The sequence below is a fragment of the Pinus tabuliformis genome, chromosome J, assembly GCF_031772625.1.
Source record: "Pinus tabuliformis cultivar Carrire ecotype Pingquan chromosome J, CPIR1, whole genome shotgun sequence".
Lineage (NCBI taxonomy): Eukaryota > Viridiplantae > Streptophyta > Pinopsida > Pinales > Pinaceae > Pinus > Pinus tabuliformis.
In genome coordinates this window covers 463,297,429-463,303,365 of record NC_142295.1, presented here as the reverse complement: position 1 = coordinate 463,303,365, position 5,937 = coordinate 463,297,429, and the positions used below count along the sequence as shown (strand labels likewise).

The window sequence follows — 5,937 nt, the reverse complement described above, 5'->3', positions numbered from 1 at the left end:
GGTCTACTAGAAATTTCCCCAAAAGGTGCAAAGATAGGTCGATAGATTTTTTAAATTTTTAAAATAATATGAGGAATGCATTTGTAAATATGTATGCGATATATATTGACAAATTTAAATTTTAGTGGTGTATAACTGTTCAGTCTTATGTATTGTGGTCTTATGCATACAAGTGATGGCTTCAAGGTGGTTGCCTTGGGCTAACTAGTTTAGCATTCTACATGCCTCTTTTGAATGCAAATGCAATATAATATAAATATACACATAAATATAAAATAGATGCTCTTGTGACACTCTACTTATGAGGTTTTTTGGTAAATGACACTCCCACTCTGTTGCATGTTCTGGCAACGTATGTTGAAAGAAATTTAGTAGAATAGTGAATTAGAGATATATCATAAGATCTATACCTTCAAGTAACATAAAAGATATGGGTATGTTGAAGGATAAGTCCTTTAACCACAGTGAAGGGAAAAAATGATGACAAATTTCCCAATCAAGAATTTTAAGGAGTAGTTTGTAGCAATTAATAAATCTATGATATAAGAAGATGCATCTTCGAAGCTACAAATATCCAAAAATAGCATATGGTGGGAACAACAGTAGTAGTTACAAACCCAAACGAAGTAGAAATATTTTCAGGAAATTAAGGAGACATTAATACACAAGGGTGTATATGCAAGGACTCAGATTTTAGGCCTCCTAAATGAATGTTGTGGAGAAAAATGAGTCTTTGTTTGGAAGCAGCTATCCTTACCGGCCAACTGCTAAAATTTGAAATGGTTATTGAGGAATAATAGAGGCAACTGTTAAGATTTGAAATGGCTATTGAAGAATAATAGACGAAGAGTTGCTCACACTCTATGCCTACCTCTGAACAGAAAAATTATGTGGAAAGGCATTGTGAAAGCAACCAAGGTGAGGAAATCTTGATGGTAGTAATTCATGCAACAATGAATAGATAGTTTATAAAGATGGGCAGTGAGCACCATGAACATCTGTGTCAGTAACAGTTGGATAAAGAGAATGGCAGAGTGAATTAAATCCATATATCATATGAATATCTGGTTTCGATTGGCATGAAGAGTTAGTTATGCTGCCAAAAAATATTGACAAATTTCCAACCCAAAATTCAAGGAGCAGTTTGTAGCAATTAATCAGTCAATCACAAATGGTGGATAAAGTAAAAAAAATATAAAAATTGCAGACTCAGAGTTCAAGGAGTAGTTGGGAGAAATTAATCAGTCTATCACAGATGACGATACATCTTCTAACTTGCAAGTATCCCAAAGGAGCATCCAGTGAGAACAACAGTAGCAAGTGCAAAAACAGACGGAGCGGATGCATTTTCAGCAAACTTGGGAGAAATTAATACACAAGAGTTATATGAAAGGACTCAGTTGTTGGCCCTCCCCAGTAAATGTTGTGTAGCAAAATCATTAGAGCGGACTTGCTTCATTTCTTGGTTGTTATATTGATCACGTTGCAGTGATCTTACCCACAATAATACTCTATCTGCAGCTATGGAATCTGGAACCGTATTTTGATGTATGGATGCAGATTTTTGGGTTGTTTTATGGAGCAACAAATAGTACATAGATTTTTTGGGTTGTTTTCTGATTGGTTTGTGACGTCTTTTTCACTTCTGAAGCAATAGATCCATAATTCCAGCATTAACTTATAGATTATGGAAAAATGTAACATTGAAAAGAGTTGAGAATCCATACATAGTTTCCTTCTCGGGTGGGGTTACCAAAGGTGGTTCTAGGTACCTTTCCTCCAATATCTGGGTTATAACATCAGTGTTTGGAATCTACTTATAATCAATCATGACAGGAACTTTTCCTTCAGGGTTCATCTGCAAAAACCTGTGCACCAACATCTTCAACTTATCTCCCTCTAATTTCCCACTTAAACATAGGCACAGTCTCACACTCATAATCGGCTTTAACCATAGCCATAAAGAAATGGCCTACAATGAAAATGAAAAATAATATATGGGCCTCGGAACCAAAAAATTACCAGTCAGGTTTGTTACTGGTATCAATGAACTTCATGTTGCATGGGACTTGTTTTTCGTCAAGAGTAAGCAAAACCCTCTGGCTGAAGGGGCCTGCTCAAAGATGTGTTCAATACATTAAGCTTTACTTCATACATTAAAATGCCTGAAATGCACCGATAGATGACAAATTGTTTGACAAATAAAGATGAAATAAAAGCTAGGAAATGCAACATTGAATCGTTCTACTAAAAAAGGGGAAAATGACAGGAAAATTACTTACAGTCCCCAAGGGACCTGTGCAAATATGTGTTCAATACATTAAGCTTTACTTCATACATTAAAATGCCTAAAATGCATCAATACACCACAAATTGTTTGACAAATAAAGATGAAATAAAAACCAAAGAAAACAGGAAATGCAAGATTGAATAGTTTTGCTAAAACAAGGGAACATGACAGGAAAAATTATTTACAGTCCCCAAGCTTGTCAAGTGCACCTGCGGCAGCCTTAACATAGACTTCCAGTGCTTCAACCATGCTCACAATTCATGTACTGCCAATCTTCCTCCTCTGAAGCAAGACCCTGGATCTAACCCCTTTCTCGCCAAACAAATGGGTACCCGAGACCACAATTAAAGGCTCTACGATACAACACCAGTGATTCTAGAGAGTTGTAGTGCATATTTTTTGCTACAGCGAGAGACGAAGTGGAAGCTACACTAAGCATGGATATCATAGCCATCTTTGACTTCTATAAATAGACCTCACTCTCATAGGTTTCCATCCTCCCCATTTTTATGACACTCATTAGTGGAAGATCACTCTGCACTACAAATCCCCATATATGAAATGCAAATAACAAATGAATTCATTGTGCAATCTAATCCCCATCACATAAATGCTAAAATAAGAAATTCTAAATTCCTTCCATAGACCTGTTGAAATGTTTGTCTCTGAGAGACCCTCGTATGCGCTATAATGCAGCTCGCAAGAATGTTGGCAAGAAATCCAATCGTGCACCATAAGTTTTATGTCCAATGCCATAAATTCCACGAAACATTCAAATGGACTCTCTCGGAACCTCAGCTTAAAAGGTGGGCACAGATGTCAAGTGGAGAGTGGCTTAAAAATTTGTGCATAGATGTCAGACGGACATTAAAAGGGTAGACGATCGACTGATTCAAAAGAAGGCCTATTGGCCTAATTATGTTAAACACCATGGATTACAGCATTACCAAAGCTAGTAGCCTGGTTCACAAAGCCCCAAACATGAGGGTTAGACTATATAGTGGCTAGCTGAGGATTAGACTGTATGGCTTTAATGTCACTACATTCATATATCTATTATGTTAAACACCATGGATTATAGCATTACCAAAGCTAGTAGCCTGGTTCACAAAGCCCCAAACATGAGGATTAGACTGTATAGTGGCTAGCTGAGGATTAGAATGTATGGCTTTAATGTCGCTACATTCATATATTTAGTTGACCATGGAGGGGAGAATAGAGTTGAAGTTATTGGTCTAACAACATTGGTACAAGGAATTATTGAGGTAGGGGAGTTTGGATTTTCTTCTGGCCAAAAGCCTCTTTAGGTGGATTACTCTAGCTATTATCACTCGGAAATTTCCTAGCTATGAAAGAAAATTACCAAGGTAACATGAAACTAATATTTTATATTAGAAGATAACCCTTCCAACCTAGAGAGGCACTACAACAACTAGCTTTTAATAAATACAAGGACTAGATCTTCTGGTTTAAAAAGGTGGGAGTGTGTGAATCCATTGGGAATGGAATCAATATTTAAGGATATCAATTAAAATTTCAAAGACTCGTTGATATGAAAAAGTGTTTTCAGAGGCAGGATAGTTAGCGATCTATTGAAAATTAAATTGTTATAGTATGATGGTGGGAAGAGAAATACAACTCAATTATAACAAAACATCTAACACAGGATGAATTTTGTCATAATATCATAAACACTGGTGCAAATATTTGAATTCAAAAATATAGAGCATCGACTATTGAGTTCCATATATGTAACTGTGCATTCAAATATAGAAGATCAACACATCATGATTAACAGAGAAAGGAATCATTCACTAAGAAACAGACTAAAGATGGAAAAAACAAGAATCTTTTAAACAAATATTCAAGTACTTTTTCTTGAATTTTTTTTTTTTTTGCTTGAAAGTATCCAGGAAAAAATAATTTACAAAGTATTAAAATATATATAGCTAGCTAGCTGGTAGCCTGGTTCACAAAGCCCCAAACATGAGGATTCATTATCACCTATTTTTCTCTGCAGTGGGATGGAAAGTCTTTGAAAACTCTTCTTAGAAGAGTGAACAGAATCTCTGACTAAAACTTGCATAATCTCAATCAACATTAATACTCAACAAGCATATGGGATTTTCCCTAAATGAGGAGATAGGGGAGAGAGAAATGAATTCTTCCACCTAGCTAGAAGACGTGAGATCAAGTGGTGATGGAACTGGAAAACATCAAACAAACAAGAGGCAAGTTTGTTCAAAACATAATAAATGTCCTCCTTCTACAGTAAATAAATTCTGAAAAATACAAAACAAAAATACTCTAGTACTTTTAACTCGATAATTTTGCAGCAGAAATACTCTGAAAAAAATCAAGCAAACAACAAAGATTTAACCCTCCAAAAATCAATACAATGAATACCTCTACCAGATGCAACACTCTAGATGTGTGACCTATAAATCTCTCTTATCTTAACCATATATGGATATTTCCATAAGGTCAGCTGGTTCTGGCTAAATCAATGTGAGCAGATAATACCCCTGTGCTCATTCCTGAAGGAGGACAATCTGCTTAACGGATATGTGTGAGATACATGTTAAAAGCACCAACCGCATCTTTACTCTTTGTCCTCTTTAAGGTATCAGGAGCTCCAAAGACTTTCCAAAACCTAAGAGTCTCATCTCCTATAGCCAATGCAATAGTGTACCCATCTGGACTCTGAAAATACAAAACAAAAGAAATATTGTCAGCAAAAAGGCTAAGACTGTCAACACAAACCCATTTAGCGATAGATCAATAGAATGAATACCTCTCCCTATTTGAATTGCAAGGAATGTAACAATTTATTCCTACAACAAAATCATTATGGTACAGAGTATATTCGCTACTCTTACCTGAGAAGATTACCCTTTCCATGTTAGAGTTGTACATGTCCATAACGACATCTCCATGTACAAATCACAAACCTCTTGATACACTAAAAATGAATTCATGAATGGTTAGAGAAATGGTATAAAGAAGGAAAAACAATTATGTTAAACAAGAGAGGCTTACACTGTCTTCTTTATTTATAATATTTTGAATGCAAGAAATTATTCTTATACTGCAGATAATACCCATGTGCTCATACCTGAAGTGGAAAATTTGCTTAATGAATATACTTGAAATACATGTTTAAAGCACCATCCGCATCTTTACTCTTGGTACTCTTTAAGGTATCAAGAGCTCCAAAGACTTACCAAATACAAAGGAAAGGTTGTCATTGTGTCAACACAAAAACAAAGGAAAGACTGTCAGCACAAAAACAAAGACTTTCAACACAAAATCCATTTAGTGTTAGATCAATACAATGAATACCTCTGCCAGATGCAACACTCTAGACGTGTGACCTATAAAGCTATCTTATCTTAACCATATATGGATATTTCCATAAGGTCAGCTAGTTCTGGCTAAATTAATGTGAGTAGATAATACCCCTGTGCTTATTCTTGAAGGAGGACAATCTGTTTAATGGATATGCATGAGATACATGTTAAAACCCCCAGCCGCATCTTTATGCTTTGTCCTCGTTAAGGTATCAGGAGCTGTAAAGACTTCCCAAAACCTAAGAGTCTCATCTCCTGCAGCCAATGCAACAGTGTACCCATCTAGACTCTGAAAAT

The 5,937-nt window shown here is 35.8% G+C and overlaps 1 pseudogene; it reads right to left on the bottom strand.

The window, feature by feature from the left end:
- Window positions 1-1,678: 1,678 nt before the first annotated feature.
- On the bottom strand, window positions 1,679-2,744 carry LOC149227845 (putative glutathione S-transferase DHAR1, cytosolic pseudogene; annotated as a pseudogene).
- Window positions 2,745-5,937: the final 3,193 nt, after the last annotated feature.